This window comes from Macaca nemestrina, chromosome 16 (assembly GCF_043159975.1).
Source record: "Macaca nemestrina isolate mMacNem1 chromosome 16, mMacNem.hap1, whole genome shotgun sequence".
Classification (NCBI taxonomy): Eukaryota; Metazoa; Chordata; class Mammalia; order Primates; family Cercopithecidae; genus Macaca; species Macaca nemestrina.
The window spans coordinates 35,824,433-35,843,907 of record NC_092140.1 but is presented as its reverse complement, the minus strand read 5'-3'; positions in this window follow the sequence as shown (position 1 = coordinate 35,843,907).

The following is a 19,475-nucleotide window of genomic DNA, read 5'->3' as shown; positions in this document are numbered from 1 at the left end:
TGATATCACGACTATGTTAAGGACTTTGAATTTTAAACACATCAGATTTCTTTTTGTGCTTATATAATGTATATTTTTAAAACTTTTACTTTCAAACTATTAGAATTCTTATGTTAAGCATCATATAGTTTGTTGATTTTTTAAAAAATCTAGTATGGAAATTGTGGACTCAACTTCATCATTTAAACCATTAGTATTTAAAGTAATCAATAATATATTTAGATTTCAATCTGTCACCTTTTTATGAGCTTTCTGTTTGTTGTGTCTGTTCCTTTGGTTTCCATTTTGGTCTTACTTTAGATGGCTTTATCATTCTGTTTTAATTTCCTACTAATTTGAAAATTATACCCTAATTGTCTTTTGCTATTCGTTTAGTGGTTACCCAAAAAATTACAATTTGCATCTGCATTAATCTTTACCTTTACCATTCTTCTAGGCAGTATAAGGACCCCTAGTATTATACCTAATCTATGTATGTGCAATTGAAGTGTCAGCCTGGGACTGGGGAGAAGAGATCATATACAGACTTTTAGGCTCTCTGAAATTCAGAGAGAAGAGTCATATAAACGATACAGCATTGTGTCGACAAAAGATAGAAAAAGACACAGAGTGGTTTTGGGACAGTGGAAATGATCAACTTTGATGGGATAAGAAGGTTTTCCAGGTAACTTAAGTGTTATTATTTTACATGAGGCCCTGAGTTTATCCATTCAACAAATATTTATTGAGGGTCTACTATTTGTTAGGTTTTGTGCTAGATGCAGAGGGTGTAATAGCCAATTAGTCAGGCATGATTCCTATCCTCATGGAAATTACATTCCTGATTCTAGTGAGAAAGGTTCAAATCAAATAAGCAAAATACTATTTCCTTTCTACAAAGGAAAAAGTAGGGGCTGAGATATAGAATGGTAGGGAATGAGAGGAAGAGAAAAAGGATTATTTCAATGGGGGTTCTCTGAAGGTATCCCATTTAAATAATCATCCTTGGGACCTCTTCTTCTGAGAAAAGGATATTTAAGCTGAAAATGTACAGGAGTTAATCAAGTGAAGAGAAGGAGAAAGGCACAGATGGGGAAGATTTTGGGGTATTTGAGGGATCAACAGAAGGCTGGGATGGCGGGACCTCAGTGTGCTGGTGTCAGCATTGGTGACATCATTTGTAGGACCTAGCACAAAATGGAATGGCAGGGCCCCATGTTGAAAACATATTAAGAATTTCAGGATGGTGACAGTGGAGTATTAAACCAAGCCTGGGACTCTGGGACTCTCCTAAGCATGGGTCCCCGCGTACCGTGCAGGTGGCACACCAGTGAAGCCAGCCCTGGCTAAGGGGAAAGAAGTAAGAGCTGAGTTGGAGGAAGAAGCAGAGGGAAAATCCTGTGGAGCCTCAAGGCTACATGAAGCACTTTGAACTTCATTTCAAATTCAATGGGAAATGATTTCTTAATAATACCGGCACATAATGCTTTTCCTATGTGCCAGATACTCTGTGTAGCTCTTTAGAACGTTTTACTTACGTGAACCTCACACAGCCTGCTGGAAGTAAATACTATTATTATCTCCATTTTAAAGATGGAGAGACCCAGGTGCAGAAAGGTTAACTTATGCCAGGACGCAGAGCTCTTAAGTGGCAGAAGTTGGATTTGAACCCAGTTCAAAAGGAGTGAGTTGAGCAAATTAAAAAACTTACTCTACCTTTATATGAGAATAAATTAAAGAGAGCCAAGAGTGGAAGCAGGCACAAGGCTGGTGGGCATTTCTCGCAGAGAGAGCAGTATGTACAAAGGAATGGTGTGTGCAAGGAACTGAAGTTACACTGCTAGGTCAATCAGGGATTGGTTTAATTTAGCTGCACTGTAGGGTATAAGGAAGTGGTATAAGAAACGAAGCCGAAGGCTGGGCAGGAGCCAATTTGGGGAGGGCCTCGTAGCTCATGCAAAGTAGGAGTGGGGAGCTAGATCTCTCTGAGGGAAGATGTGAAGGCAAGAATGATATCTAATTCTATGTTAGCCAGGCTCAGTGCCAGTTAACCCTAGCACTAATTAGGGTTTTTAAGGCAGATTTTTTTTTTTAATTTTTTTTTCATTTATATTATTTTTTAGAGAGAGGATCTTACTCTGTCACTCCAGGATGGAGTGCAGTAATACAATCGTGGCTCACTGCAGCCTCAACCTCCTGGGCTTAAGTGATCCTCCCTCCTCAGCCTTTTGAGTGGCTGGGACTAAAGGCACACGCCACCATATCCATTAAGTTTAACATTTTTTTTTGTAGAGACAATATGTGGCTATGTTATCCAGGTTGGTCTTGAACTCCTGATCTCAAGTGATCCTACCACTTCCACCTCCCAAAGTGCTGGGATTACAGGCATGAGCCACCTTGCCTGCCCTATTTTTATTTTTATGAGTGATAAATAAATGTACATATTCAGAGGGTACGTGGTGGTGTTTCAGTACCTATCAGATCAGGGTAATTAGCATATCCATCATCTCAAACATTTATCATTTCTTTGTGTTACAAAACATTCACTATCCTCCTTCTATTCGAAACTATATAAAAATATATTATTGTTAACTGTAGTTATCCTACAGTGTTACGGAACACCAGAACTGATTCCTTCTATCTAGCTATAATTTTGCATCCTTTACATAAGCAGAATTTGGTAGAGGAATTTAGTGCCTACAAGATCACTGGGAGGACTAGCGGGCCCAATTAGGGTGGGCCTCTGAGAACAGCCCTTAGCATAGCAGCACAGACCTGGCCTGCCAGAGGATCTGCTAACGTGACCAGAGATAGGGATGTGGGGAATCTGAAGCTGCCACTGGAACTGTTGGCCCCACTAACACACTGCACTAACTGTGGTCCAGGGATCAGGAAGCAGCATCGTGGCTGTGTCGTCATGCCTGCCACATTTGCATCAACAGAAAGTGGATAGTCATAGACCATATGTGGGGACCTCTGCCAAGGCTGCCACACAGTAAAGGCAATGTCTTCATGGCTGTGCTTGCCAACAGAAACACCATAAACTGCGGAACTGTCACCTTTCCTGCAATAGTGATCGGTGCGCCCTAAGTCACATCTGGAATCCTTGCAGCAAGGAAGTTTGATAGAAGTGATTTTTAGCTTTGTCCCTGTGCTATGCAGAGAGACATGCTCAGAGAAGCACCATATCCACTATGGAGATGATTGTATTCACCTCATAAACAGTAGACAGACTGGAAGGAAAATATAGGAGGGGCACGAAGATGGGAATATAGATGAAAGACTTGGTTCTAACAGAGCTAAGCCAATTTGGTGGTTTGTGCTTGGCAGATTCTTTTTAGTGCACATCACTTCCAAGGGTTAGAGTGGGTGAGGGCTGTGGTCCGCTCTCCCACAGTCTTGCAGACTAAGATGTTACAGGCTTTACCAGATGCTTACCATGGCAGAACATGAATCACTGCTTTCTGCTTCTGATACCATTTTCCTAATGCCCCCCTGCTTGACTGCCAAGTAGCACACATTTTACATTTTCGTCGTAGAAACACTCAATTTCCTGCACTAATGGTATATTCCTAAGTATAGGTATGTTAGTTTGGTTTGCCCCAAAGCAGATCCTGAGACAAGGTAAGTAGCTTAATTGGAAGGTGCAGGAAATATCATAGGTAGGTGGGGACTTGAGGTAGAACTGGGAAAACTGGCAATAAAGAAGACTTATTAAGTAAGTTAGCACTGTGGGCAACTAGAAAATTCTACAAGAAAATTCTGAGACATAAATGCACACCTCAGGGCTAGCCTGCTCAGGAGCTGAGGTATGTATACACCTCCTCCCATCAGTCAAGGCTGAGGATGTTCCTGAGGGGTGTGAATTCCCAGCCCTCCTCTGTTGAAGCTGCCATCTCAGCTTTTGAGAAAGCTGTCAGCCCCCGATAGTCCCCTCCACCGTTGTCTAGAACTTGGTCACAAACTATGGTCCATGGGCCAGATTCCACCCACAGCCTACTCTTCTGTTACAAGCTAAGGGTGATTTTTACAGAGTTGTTGAAAAAAATCATATGTAACAGAGATTGTGGCCTGCAAAGCCTAAAATATTCACTTATGGTTTTCAGAAAGAGTTTGCCAATTCCTGGTGTACATGGTCTTGCAGTAAGAAATAATCCTCAAATGTCAGGTTAAAAACAACTATCTCTCGGTTGTGGTCTACGTTCGATAGAGGGCAGAAGCAGGCTTGCTTTATGTAGTCACTCTACCTTATAATGCTTCCCTGTAGTAAATCCTGGTAGCAACACAAGGTGCCAGGGTTTATAACAGCAGGGAGAGAGAATATGTAAAATAGAGCACCAATTAGGTCCCTTGTGCTTCAAACTAAAAGGGACAGGTGTCATCTCCTATAACTGTCTATTACCACCACCAGTCACGTGACCGCAAAGGAAGCAGGGAAACATATTATCCTGTGTCCAGGAAGGAGGAGAGACCTGGAAATACTGGTGACCAGTACTTATGTCTACTACAGCTCTCTTGTATGAAGTTCCCTTCACTTTCCCATTATAAACAAGATTTTGGTCAAAACATCATTCATTGATTTCATATATTTCCCTGGAGTTAATAACTGCTTCATTTAACAAAAAAGTCTTAGATTTCTTTGAGCTTGCAGGTGTGGTTTTTAAGTTCTGCATGACTGTAAAACACTTCTCTTCCATGTAGTCAAGCTTATCAGATAATCAATCTGTCAGTCCTATTTTAATATGAGACTTGCTAATAGTTGTAGAAAAGCTACAAAATAGTGCTAAGCTTCACTATTTTTCTTTTTAATAATATTCAAGGGACTTATTAATAAATTCAACATTTTGTATTTTCAGGTATCTCAATTTTGAAGTATGTAAGCTTTAATTTGAAGAATAGTTTAAAAAGTATATAGCTACATCTGTCATTACATTGCATAATCAATAAAACAAATATAATATAACATTATAAAATCTTTCCCTTTTTAAAGGATGGTGCTCAGATGAATTAAAAGTTTGAGTAGAGTCAACACTTTTCTTAATATACTATTTGCACTTTTGGATCCAGTAGTTAAATTTGAACTTGATCATGCCTTTGCATTTTGCATGTCATTTTTCTTTCTTTTTCCTTCTAATAACAAAGTCATTTTGAAAGATGATTTAACTATTATAATGAAAAAGTAACAATTGTCAAGAACTTAGGAATTACTGAAAGAGGCATCCTGCAGTAATACTGAAAGTTCATCACTCAAACTAGTGGAAAGTCTCAACGTTTTTTGCAAAAGATAAAGTTATGCTGCATTTTGTTTCACAGTTAATTGTAAAATACAAAATTACATTGTGGAACATTAATTGCGTTAGTTTCCTATCGCTGCATAACAAATTACCACAAATTTAGGGGATTAGAACAACAAATTTATGATCTCACAGTGTCTATGGGCCAAAAGTCCAGTTTTGGCTGGACAGGGTTTTCTACTTTGGGTCACAAGGCTGAAATCAAAATGTCAGATGAGTTGCCTTCCTTTTTGAAGCTGGGGGTCATCTTCCAAGTTCATTCCTATTGTTGGCAGAATTCAGTTCCTTGAGCTGAGGCCCTTGTTCTGTGAGGAGTCAGCCCGGGGTCCAGCTCAGTTCCTAACGATCACCAACAGTACCTTTTCCTGTGACCTCTCCTAATGCCCTCTATGCTTCACAACTGTCTTTCTGGAGAGACCCAGGCCTTTTTAAAATGTGACTTGTCGCCGGGCGTGGTGGCTTACGCCATAATCTCAGCACTTTGGGAGGTTAAGGCGGGTGGATAACAAGGTCAAGAGATTGAGACCATCCTGGCCAACTTGGTGAAACCCCGTCTCTACTAAAAAATACAAAAATTAGCCGGGCATGGGGCATGCAACTGTAGTCCCATCTACTTGGGAGGCTGAGGCAGGAGAATCTCTTGAACCAAGGAGGTAGAGGTTGCAGTGAGCAGAGATCGTCCCACTGCACTCCAGCCTGGCGACAGAGCGAGACTCTGTCTCGAAAATAAAATAAAATAAAATAAAATAAAATAAAATAAAATAAATCTGACTTTAGATTTGGCCCACTGGGATACTCTCCTTTTTGGTTGATCAAAAAGTCAGCAGATTAGTAAGTCAATCATGGGAGTCAAATTCTATCCTATGCACCCATTCCGCCTGCACTTAGGAGGGAGTTACACAAAATGTGCACACTAAGGGGCAGTGATCTTGGGAGCCACCTTAGAATCCTGCCTACCACACTATTCCATTATGTTGATGGTTGAATTAACTATCACAGGCCAGCAAATCAAATGAGATACTAGTGAAGAAAGGATCACATGCCCCTTCCTAGCTAAGGCATGCATTCACATGATCCCATCAGTCAAGTCTTACATTCCTTATACTTCATGATGACCATATCCTGGTGCACACAGGTCATGTTAAGGGTCTGTGGGACCCCTTCTAATGTTTTCTACTTATTCTTTTCTGTTTTATTTGATATCTTTTTTTAAAAGAAATCTGATTATGACTCACGGAATAGATTTCACAAAATGGATTTTATGATTCATGACAGGAAAAACAGTCTTAATGGACGCATGTTTTAATTAGTAATCTGGAAACATTTTTCTTTACAGAAAAAAAGCACTAAAATATATTTATGCAAAAACGTTTTTTTCTGAATAAATCAATATGGACTAACTTATAGATGCAAATGGGTACACACCTGGGTAGTCTTCAGAGGTTTATTTAAAATTATTACAAGACAATCAGCAATATCACTACAGTCCTCAGGAGGGCAGTATCTGCTCTAGGTATATTCAAAACTTAAATGTGCTCAGAAGTTTTCCAGTGACTAGGAATTCCGGTAAGTAAATTACTTATAGTGTATGAATCTAAGCAAACATTGGTTTATGCTTGGCAATTGAGAATCAGTCCTGTCAAAACCATAAGTGCTATGATTAATTTTTTTTTTCGTCTGAACCAAGAGGATTAGTTGAATTCTTTTATTGGTTGCTTCTTCCTGCTTGCATTTTTCCTCTTTGTCCTGTCTGTCGCTCTCTGGTTTATAGTCTTGCATACGTGGTCCAAGTAAGGCCCAATAACCATGGCGGCTGAGGACATGGCAATCAAGAATATTTTCTGCTGATTCAGAGTTGTTGTAAAGCCCCTCTCTTAATTTCCACACTGATGTTGACTTCCTGACCTCCTGCTGCATATGCCGACTGGTGGCTCCCTCAGTGCCTCTTTTGTGAACAGACAGGACTCTCTTAACCAGTGTGCAAGAGGAAGTGCTGCCCTGCAGATGAGACAGCATGCTCTCTTATCTTCAAACTCTCAGGTGCTTGAGAGAGGCTTTTTCTGATCCACAAACACAACAAAATCAAGTTGTCTAATCTGATGTTCTTAGACAATTAAGACTTTCTAGGCTTAAATCTAAGTGTGACTCTAGAAGGAAATATAGTATATTGAATCTGTTCTTCCCACCTCTGTTCTGGACCCACCACAGTCTCACCCTACAGTCATGGTCTGGATTGACACCACTCTGTGACTAATCAACAGAAAATAGTCAGAAGGGTCCACATACTCTAGATAGACAGGGAGCAAACGTCCTTCCCTCTGTTTTACTTACGTCCCTATTGTCACAGTTTATAATACTGGCCCTAAGTGTGTATTTGCTTCAAATAATTATATTTTGGGAGACATTGGGTTGACTGTATCATGTTTATAACTTCTTTTTTTTTTTTTTTTTTTGAGACGGAGTTTCACTCTTGCATAGGCTGGAGTATGGTGGCGCGATCTCAGCTCATTGCAACCTCTGCCCCCCGGGTTCAGGTGATTCTCATGCCTCAGCCTCCCGAGTAGCTGGGATTATAGGCGCCTGCCACCACACCTGACCAATTTTTATATTTTCAGTAGAGACGGGGTTTCATTATGTTGGCCAGGCTGGTCTCAAGCTCCTGACCTCAGGCGATCGACCTGCCTTGGCCTCCCAAAGTGCTAGGATTACAGGCATGAACCACTGCGCCCGGCCATGTTTCTCCATTTTTAAACGGCCTGAAGTCTGTTGAGTAGAGCTGCCTATGTGAATTTCATATTTTTTCTTTTTACCCATGTGCTACTTAGAGAGTGGTGACACTTGATCTGCCTTCTCTTGCCTTTGGTCCTCTGCATTTGTTGCTTGCTCTGCTCAAAATGCACTTCCCACAACCCTTTTCTTGTCTCCATTCCCTACTTCCAGAGCCACCTGATACCTTTTCTGGGATGTCTTGGCTGTGACTGCTATGTCTTATAGCACCTCGACATGGTAGATGCCTATAGATTTGTCTGTCTCCCTCAACAGACTGTGCCCCTTCAAGACCAGGGCTATGTCCTCTTCCTAGAATCTGTCATGGTAATTGACACCTAGTAGACATGCAACAAAACTTTGTGTATGAATTAAATCATAAGTAACTGCTGATGCTATTTTTGACCTTGAGTTGATCGACAAGGTACTTGATACAATAGACAAGCTGTCGGTCGACAATATAGGTCTAATATAGGACCAATATAGTTGGAAAGAGGCCAGTATGATGGTGATGATAGACACATGTAGAATCTGAAGAGGTTTAGAGGGGTGTGGGTTGCAAATACAGCCCAATGCTTTGGTTCTGGGAGGGACAGGTGACAGGTCTTCAGCTTGGCATGATTTTTTTCTGGTTTCTGGGACTACCAGGAAGGGACAATAGCCCTGTTGGCTACTTGAGTATGGGAGGAAGTGTGGACTCAGTAGAATGGCACTGGAAAATGAGAGAGAACATGCACTCTGTAGCATGGGCTTGACTTGAACCCTGAGTGAAATTTGAAGAGAAAGAGCCTCATATTCGGAAGGAGAGGAGGATTAACACACTGCCTGGTGGACAAAGCCCCAAATACAAGTTTGCTAGAGCTCTTTACTTCTGGTTTGGGCTTTACTCCAAAATGCATGCTCTTTTTTTCCTTCTTCCTTTTTTTTTAAAAAAAATCTCATTATAAAAACCCCAAATCCTCTTAGAAAGTTATTATAACTATTCAGCACCACATCCTTCCCTTCTCACACATGCTCTCAGGTCCCTTAACCTTAAGAGGCAACCCCAAACACTCATCTCCCCCACTGCTCAGGGACTGGCTTCCAGCAGCCCAGCTGGACCAAGCTCATTATCACTTCTTTCCCAGAAGTGACCCCTGCCAACAGGGTTGCTGTGCTTGAGTGCCTGAGCAACTCCAGAAGCAAGACTGTCATTTCAGTGCTTGAAAAGGAAATAGGCCTATGTGTAGAGAAAAGCAGTTTAGGATTTCACAGATCAGAAACATAGAACGGCAAGTTTCTGTATTTTCAAATCCCATAATCATCCATTTTAAATCACAGTTTGGAGATAACTTCAAAACCTCTCTTATTTCTAAATACCAGAAATGAGCCACATTTTAGAACTTGTATAGCTTCTCTCCCGTGAATGCAGATCTTCTCCCTTTGGTTATGGAATAGCAAACCCTTAGAGAATAAGAAACCTCAGATAGCTAACAGATGAAAGCTGAGTTGCTTTCCTAATACTATAGAGGATACTGCAGTTGATGAAAATACAAAGTTTTTGTAATTCAGAACCAGTGTTTGAGGAATGTTGTTCATTTTGGGTGTATACGTACACATGAGCACAAGGGGCTAGTTGAACATTTCTCCTTTAAAAAAATTTTTTTAAGTTGATAAGTGGATCCTAATTAAGCTAAAGAGCTTCTACAGAGAAAGAGAAGCTATCAAAGATATAAATAGACAACCTAAAGATTGGGAGAAAATATTCACAAACTATGCATCCAGCTAAGGTCTAATATCCAGAATCTATAAGGAACTTAAATCAGGAAGCAAAACCAAATAATCCCATTAAAAAGTGGGCAAAGAACATGAACAGACACTTCTCAAAAAAAGATGTGTAAGTGGTCAACAAACATGAAAAAATGCTCATCATCACTAGTCCTCAGAGAAATGCAAATCGAAACCACGAGAAACATCTCATACCAATAGGAATAGCTGTTATTTAAAAGTCACAAAATAATAGATGCTGGCCAATGAGGCTGCAGAGAAAAGGGAATGCTTATAACACTGTTGGTGGGAATGTAAATTAGTTTAGCTGCTGTGGACAGTGATCTAGGGATTTCTCAAATAACTAAGAGTTGAACTACCATTTGACCCAGCAATCTCATTACTGGGTATATATCCAAAGGAAAATAAATTGCTCTACCAAAAGGATACATACACCCATATGTTCATCATAGTGCTATTCACAATAGTGAAAACATGGAATCAACCCAAATGCCCATCAATGGTGGACTGAAAAAAGAAAACATATACACCAGGGAATACTATGCAGTCATAAAAAACCATAAAATCATGTCTTTTCTACAACATATTGCAGCTAGAGGCCATTATTCTAAGTGAACTAATGCAGAAACAGAAAATAAAATATCGCATGGTCTTGCTTAAAAGTGGGAGCTTAACATTGGGTACTCATGGACATAAAGATAGCATCTATGGACACTGAGGAGTATTAGAGGGGAAGGAGAGGGAGGAGGGCAAGGGCTGAAAAATCTACCTCTTGCATACTGTGCTCATTACCAGGGTGATGGGTTCATTCATACCCCAAACTTTAACTTCATTCAATATGCCCATGTTATAAACCTGCACCTTCCTGATCCTAAAACAAAAGTTGGAAAAAAATTTTTTTAATTTGTTTTTCATTAATATTCCCCAAAAGAAGAGAGCATCAAAATAAGTACCTAAAATGCAAAACATATGTATGATGTATGAAAAGATAAAAGAGGTATTTTTTATAATAGCAAACAATAGGAAATAAACCAGATAAGAATCAAAATTATTCTCAAAATTATCAAAATAAATCAAATGAAAATCAAAAGGAATACAGGTAAAGAAACCATGGTACCTAGTGGAAGACCATGTGGTAATTAAACTGAATGAGCTAAATTATGTGGAACAGCTTAGAAAAATCTTGAAAACATAATTCTAAATGAAGAAAACAAGTGACAAAGGATATGTTCAAAATGACAGCACTTACGCAAATGTTAATATCGAAACAAAATAAAAAATTATAAAAACTGTATGCAATTATAGTACAACTGAAAAATCCAAGAAAACTAAACCTCAAATTTAGAACAATGATTTTTCAGGGAGTGGGCACAGGGGAGATGAGGGATTGGGCTTGTAGTTGCAACTATAATATCATCTTTTTTAAAAAAAGTTCTGAAGTCAATAGGGAAAGATATTATTAAAGTGTATTGAATTTTTGTAACAGTACACAGATGTCTGTTTTATTATATTTTGCATTTTATGGTGGTTTTGAAACGTAAAGATAAAATAAAGGAGACATAAATATAAGCATCTAAAAATATGTGTCACATAGAGTGGTTGTCAAAAGACTCAGCTCATCCGTTCTTAGCCTTTCCAAACAGAAACCCTATATTTTATTAAATTTGCCAACCAAAGCCGTGCCTCTGTGAAATCATTAGAGGAAAGGGAGAGGCTGCGGGAAGGAGAAGAAATGCAAACAAATACAAGTCTTTGGCTACCAGGAGGTTTTTATTTTCTCCCAAATGGGAGCTCTTTGAAGGAAAAGATTGTCTTTGATCTTCTTGTACCAATCTAGTGCATCCAGCCAAGTCCTAGGAACACAAAGATAGCTAAAAATATCAATAACAAAACGTTGAGCTGTTCTTATGAACAGCTCAAAGCAGGTTCACATGAATTCCCTTCTGTCGCCTCACTGGGGTCCTGGGAATCCCATTCAGATTATGTTACCAGCGACACTCTTCCTAATTGCAATGGTCTCATCCTTTTCAGTGTGGAAGCAGAAGTGCTTTGTTCTAAGAAAGATGACCTGGGAAATCCTGCTGAGATAGATGAGTTTGGATTGCATCAGGCTCATTACTGGATTGATAAATGTCGAGAACAACGACAATGTGTTATCTGCAGGGTTTTATTCAATACTTTAATTCAAGGAACTTGCATTCAATACTCCTGACTGTGACAGAGCCCGAGCACATTTTCTCTCAGTGTCTGCCATAATATTTCTGAGGGTTTGCACACTGTCTGTCTATAAACTAGTGTTTTGAGGGTTCTCTGTGGGAAAGATGTAGTGAGAGTTGTGCCAAGGTGATTCGGGAACACTGGAAGTTTTCCTTTCATTCTTCTGTATCTGTGCTCATGGGTCCAAGTTAGTCATCCTCTCCAGGCGAGAGAAGACAAGTACACATGCTAAGCTCTGTTCCAAAAGGGTTGATTATTCACACCACAGGTTAGCTACTAAAGTGGAGAGCCGGAGAGCACCTGCACATGCTGATTGGTTTTTCACTCTGCAGAGAGCTTTCTGCCATTCACCTCCTATTTAGTAAATTAGGATAAGATAGTAAATAACTATAATCTTTTGATTCACAGCAAATAGTTTGATTGCTTCCAAAACATAAAGAAAAAGCCCCGGATATAACAAATTTTATAGTTTTCTCAGGTTGCTGAGTGGTGGTCAAGCAGATGTTTCATGCTAGGTCTAGGTATCTCAACAAAAAAACAATTCTAAAGAATGCAGAGAAAAGAGGTTGATTAATGGATACAAATATACTGTTAGAAAAAGTAAAAACTAGTGTTGGATAGATCAGTAGAGTGGCTATAGTTAACAATAATCTTTTGTACAGTTCAAAAGAGCTAGAAGAGAAAAATTCAAATGTTCTCAGCATAAAGAAAAGATAAATATTTAAGGGGACAATATTCTAATTACCTTGATTTGATCTTTCCACATTATATGAATGTATCAAATTATCACATGTTCCCCCAAATATGTATATCTATTATATATTAATTAAAGCATTTAGATAACAGAAAATGAATCTTATAATTAGGAAAAAATACAAAATAACATTGTAAGTAGAAAAAAAAAAGAACGCAGAGAAATTATAGATATCAATCAACCTCTTTGTGGATTGTAGGTAGCAAATTATGATGTGAGGAATTATCAGCAAATTACAGCCCATGGACCAAATCCAGCCCATTACCTGACTTTGTAAATAAAGTTTTAAGGCAACATAGCCATGCTCATCCATTCACTTGTTGTCTACAACTGAGAAGAATAGTTGCAACAGAGACCATATGGACCACAAAGCCTAAAATATTTTCCATGTGGCTTTTTATAGAAAAAGTTTGGCCGGGCGCGGTGGCTCAAGCCTGTAATCCCAGCACTTTGGGAGGCCGAGACGGGCGGATCACGAGGTCAGGAGATCGAGACCATCCTGGCTAACACGGTGAAACCCCGTCTCTACTAAAAAATACAAAAAACTAGCCGGGCGCGGTGGCGGGCGCCTGTAGTCCCAACTACTTGGGAGGCTGAGGCAGGAGAATGGCGTGAACCCGGGAGGCGGAGCTTGCAGTGAGCTGAGATCCGGCCACTGCACTCCAGCCTGGGCGGCAGAGCGAGACTCCGTCTCAAAAAAAAAAAAAAAAAAAAAAAAAAAAAAAAAAAAAAAAAGAAAAAGTTTGCCAACCCCTGAAGTACACAATATAAGTTTTGAAACAAATTCTTTGACTATAAACATAAATTGATATTTAATCACTATTCTGTCTGGAATCTAAGTGGAGCCTAATAGAAAAGGATAGAACCCAAAGTCTCATTTCAATGATCAGTCAACTTTTTAGTCAGTGCTTGATATCTTGTTACCTAAAGTCCTGCATCTTATCAGCCTATTCTGTCAAACAGGTCATGATGAGCAGAGAAGAGTTCGCATAGAAAAGCTAAAGGGAAATATGTGATAATGAATAAAGAGGTACTTTCTATAAAAACGTGTCAATCTACTTGCTGGAGATGTTGCTCTTGGGCATATGTTATTCAGCTTCAGGGATTTCAGAATTTCAGCTGTCAGCTGAGTCTTACTTGGTTCCTTAGTCAATCCTGACCAACTCGGCTTCATTCCCATCAACAGGTGGTTCCTGAAGTGATGCTAGGATTTGGTTGGCTTGAGGTCCAGATTGTTCTCCACTCCCCCTATGGGGATAAAGCCTCAAGAATGATCTACATGCCCAGGACTGCGACCACTTCTTAACCCCTACCTGCTCTTATACCTGCTAATACCCTGTCCCAATTTTATACTTTTCCTCCCTTCCTTAGTCAAAGCTCTCCAGGACCATGATTCTACCATGTAAGGATTTGAGACAAGTCAGACCTCTTAGCAGTTAAAGCAGCCTGGATCATAGCTGGATTTACATTTGCCCTCAGACAAACTCATCAGCAGTTAAACCATCCTGGATCTGCTGTCAGACACTGTGCTTCAAGCTGCTGGTATTCCAGCAAAACCCTACCTTGCAGCTGAGTTAGCCTCTCTGGCTCATTCTGTAAAATTCCATGCTCGCTTCTCTTTCTCTGACAGCTTATTGTTGAAGGCTGGGGAAGCCTTTCAAATAAAAACATAAGGATTTTGTCCACAGTCTTCCTAAGCTACAAAATATGAGCTTCAAATATTTGAAATAAACAGTGTAACTGAACAAGTCTGTTAAGAGATAAACCAGTCAAACTAAGATATTTATCTAATGATTAAGCATCTTGCCTGTGAGCTCAGTTCCTCATGTGAGTTTCAGACAGCTTTCTCAACTCCCTTCAGGGAAGAGGAATTGGTAAGAGGTCTGAATCCTACTATCATTGAGTAATGGGAGGACTCATATTTCCCTCCAGCAGTGACTCCTGTACTCACTGAAGCCTGTGGCCTTGCAATACCATTCCAGACCTCACAGGTGCTCACCAGAGTCCCCATATGAGGGAATGCCCACTTACACTGCCCAATTCATTGATCAAAACCCAGCATTGATGCCCCATTATTACCCAGCAATATATGAGGGTAGAGCCAACCCAGCAGCCACTACTTAGTCAGATGTCTGCATATAGTTACCTTATGTTTTGTTTAGACAACCCCAAGAGAAAGATAACCATTCTCCAAAGTCCTCCAAGACCTAGTCATTTATAATGCCTGTAAAGATTCATCCTTCAAGGGAGATGCCTTCAAGAAGGCTAATTCTGTGGCTGGTCTTACTCTTACCACTCTTGACCCTCTAAGCCAGACAGATCCTTCAACACATAAGTCAGATTATATTTTTTTCCCTGATTAATTACTTTTTAAATTTTCCTTTTTTTTTTTTTTTTTGAAGCGATAGGAGCTTGCTTTGTCACCCAGGCTGGAGTACAGTGACACTACTGTAGCTCACTGTGGCCTCCAACTCCTGGGCTCAAGTAATCCTCGTGCCTCAACCTCCCTAGTAGTTGGACTATAGGCATATACCACCATGCCTGGCTAATTTTCTTTCTTTCTGTTTTTGGGGACTGGGGATGTACAGATGGGGTCTTACTATGCTACCCAGACTGGTCTCCAACTCCTGGCTGCAGGCAATCTCCTGTCTTGACCTCCCAACGTGCTGGATCACAGGCTTGAGCCACTGTGCCTGGCCTCTTTCCTGAGTAAAATGTCTTGTAACCATAGCAATTATTAGGGCTTATGAGGCCCCATACAATCTGGCCTGTGCCTGCCTCTCCAGACTCTTCACTCTCCCCGTGTTTTTGCTACGTTGATGTGCATTTTGCATTTTGCATTTGCTTGTCCCTCTGCCTGGAATTCTCTTCCCCAAGATCTTTGTGTAACCAAGCTTAATCTTATCATCCATGTCTTAACACAAATGTTACCTTCTCAGAGAAGTCTTCCTCACCATTCTAGCTAAACTAGGCACCTCCAGACTCACTCACTCTCTACTCCATTACTCTGTTTATTGTCTTCATTAGTACTTATGACTCTATAGATTTATGTGTATTTATATTATTTATTTTATCTGTTTATCCATTTATTCATTTATTTATGTCTACATCCCAATGAGAATACTTCCAATGAAGGCAGAATTTCATTTGTCTTGTTCACTACTTTATTTTCAGAGAATAGTAGTAGGCTCTCAATAAATATTTTTAGACAAAAGATTGAATGAATTAATGAAGTGGTGCCTAGTTTTCTCTACTTCCGCTTTCATCACTTATTCATCTTTCAGAAAGTGCCTCATCTCTATTAGATCTTTAGGCACACACTGTCCATCAGGACTCATATTTTATATGTACTTTCCAGAAAACCTCTAAATTGATATTGAAAAGGGCCTGCCATATCTTGATGGACAAATAGGAAACTCAATTGAACATCTCTACTATTACAGAATGCTAAAAAAATTTGTTTCTCTAACTTTTATACCATTAAGCTTGCTCACAACATTCTCTGCTAAATACTTATATATTTCTACAAGTTTATCATATTAAATAATGAAGATAAGCAGGCTATGAAAAATTTAAAATGTACAAATTGAGGTTACATGTGCATTTCAGTGACATCACTTATGGATTTTTAGAAATGCATGCTTTTAACAGAAACTATTTAGATAGAAAATGGCAGCCAATAGTTTGAAATGTTTCTAAGCCATTACGTTTGTAACTGATTTCAGTACAATTTGTCATGTAGGTTTATCAGCAAGGATTCAATTATAGAAGCAGAACCACATTGAGTAATAAAGGGGATTTATTACAGGGACTTACTTTCTGCAATTCCGGGAGTTGGGTAGGTTGTTATGTAAGTTTGTTACTCCTAGTGCTGGTCTAAGTCAGCTGGGTGAGAAGTTGTAAAGGGAAGAAGCGCATGAAGCACAGGAGATCAAGAACAAACTGCAACCCACGAGAATAAACTAGAACCTGTGTTTATCTCTCACTGAGACTCATGGTGATCTCTGACTGCTTCTAAGTTTCCTGCTTGGATGATGTGAATGACTGCAAAAGAGCTGGTACCTGTGCCACTGAGAAGCTAAAGAAGATCTAGGAGGAGCTGGATACTGAGGCCTGGATACTGCCCCATGCCAACAAGGTGACTCAGCTGATCTGAGCCAATCTGCATGATGTGAACTACAACAGTACCTGACTCTCAACTGATCTTCCCAGTGTGAGCATGACTGCTGCTTTTCTTCTACCATATAAATCTCATGCAAGTTTCTCTTGTAGTTAATTCTAACTTAAACCATGCAGGGAAGGATATTTTGGGAAGCATAGTTCCAGTTTAGCTGACTTTACACAATACTAAGTCATCAAAGTAGATGGCATATACTACTACAGTTTACAGTTTATACAGCCATAAATATATAAATTTCTTTGAAACTAATTCATTCTAGGAGTCAGTAGACCTGCGTACTAGTCTAAACTAGCTCCCACCAGAACTCTACCTTTAGAAAGTCTCTTAAATACCCTGACTTTAAGACATTACATTGATTAACTAAAGGTATTTAGATGATAACTTTAAGTGGCTTTTCAATGCCATCAGGTCCTGGATGCAATATTTATCCTCTCATTTTAAAAAATATTTAAACAAAAAGCATAAAGAAAACTCAAACTCAATCTATTAGCATGATCTTTGATAAATACATAAATCTGTATGTGGGTTCTAAATCTCAGTTTGGAAATACTTATTTTAGAGATATACACTGAACTCTGTAGATAAAATGATGCAATGTGTGGAGGTTTGCTTCAAAATAAAATTTTTCCCCCCAGGACAGTGGATTCAAGGCTTTTAGCGTGACTCAGCCACTTGGAAACAACAAGATAGTGCATAAACATCAACTCTGCGAGCTTTCATTCAAGAAGGAAAATGAGAATCTACTGAAATTGTGAAGGACACTCCAGATCTCAGGGAGGAGAATGCAGGAAAACAGCCTTTGTGACAGTGCCTGGCTGATAACAGTGAGTGAAGCCTCAGTACATGAGAGAGGCAGAGAGCCTCCCTCTGTGACTCACCTTTCCACTGGGGATTTAAGGAACTCAGGCTGAGGGAGAGCACTTTGTTTCTCCCAATCACTGGAACTAGCTTGGGGAGAGGCTTGGAGCTGCTGTGGGGGAAAGACACAGGAAAAAGCTGCAGGCATTTTCCCAGCCCTGGGACCAAGAGTAGGATGCCACTTTTAATCCGGGTGCATATAAAGTCAGCCATTCTTTGGCAACCCAGCAGGGTAACCATGTGTGCATTTTAGTCCCAGTTCAGGGATTGGAGCACTTTCTCTGGAGTGTAGTAGGATCTGCACAGCCAGAACTGTGGAAAGCTCCTTAGCAGTAGGTGCTAGAATTGTGCTTTCCCCTGTTGCAAGCTTGGGGTGGGAGGAGAGCTGCCACAGCTGCAGTTTCTCCTGGGTGATGAGACTTATAGCTGGGGCCATCTTGATGACCTGGAACTGGTCTATGTGTGTCATTTCTGGGTGCCCCAGCCTGCTAACCTGAGATCATGGTGCAGTAGGGCCCTCTCTGCACCATCCCCAAGCAGAAATCCAGGTATTTGGAGCAACCACTTGCCTGAATCAGCAGCCTGAGCCACCTCACCCTTCATGGATGTAGATCATGGTGCAGTAGGGCCCTCTCCGCTCCATGTCCAGGCAGCTCTCTGGGTATTCAGAGCACCCCCTCACCTGGATCAGCAGCCTGAGACACCCTGTCCTTCCTGTACAGAGATCCTGGTGCAGATGTGACCTCTCTGTTGTATGCTCTGGCAGATCTCCAGACATCTGAAGTACTCACTCTCCTGTGGCACTCTGAGCCATCACACCTCCCCTGTGCAGAGACTGTGGTGCAAGGAAGACTTCTCTGCTACACACCCAGGCATATCTCCAGTCATTCTGAGTTCCAGCTTGCTTGAAACAACAGCCTGAGCTGCCACACCCTTTCTGTGCAGAGATCTTGCAGCAGGGAGGGCCGGCCCTCTTTACTCAAAACCCAGGCAGATCTCCAGATATCTGGAACACTCATTCTCTTGGATTAAGAGTTTAGGCTGCCCCCCATTCCAGTCTAGATGGGGGCACTGGGGCCAAAGAAGTTTCCCATCTCAACACCCAGACAAACTGCTAGTGTTTGGTGGCTGCCCACTGGATTCTCCTTTGGCACTGGTGCTTGTTCCTGCCATTGGAGGACCTATAGGTAGACCTGTCCAGTCTGGCCCTGCCCATCTGATTCCCTGCCAGCCTGGGGCTGAGCAGGGAGCTCAGAGCACTGTGCACTCCATGAATCAGCCCATTGCCTGAGGCACCAGAGAGCTTCTGCCAGAAAACAAGGATCAAGTATATACTCAGCCACACTGGCTGCAGCTGGCTCTTACCCATAAGCACCATCAACTGGCTTGTAGGTTAAACTGGACAGCCCAATATAAAAGCCTGCCAACAAAAGTGCGTAGGGCTATAGAAGCAAAGTCAAAAGATGCCACCCAGGATTCTCTACCATCAATTTCCCTAGGCAGGGGGTATAGGGAAAGGGAAATAACAAAACCCAAATAATATTATAGGGAAACAAAAAGAAAATCCACTTGCATGAAAATAATTACAAAAATTATAAGTGCCAGCACCTTCAGATGAGAAGGAACCAGAGCAAGAATCCTGGCACCATGAAAAATCTGA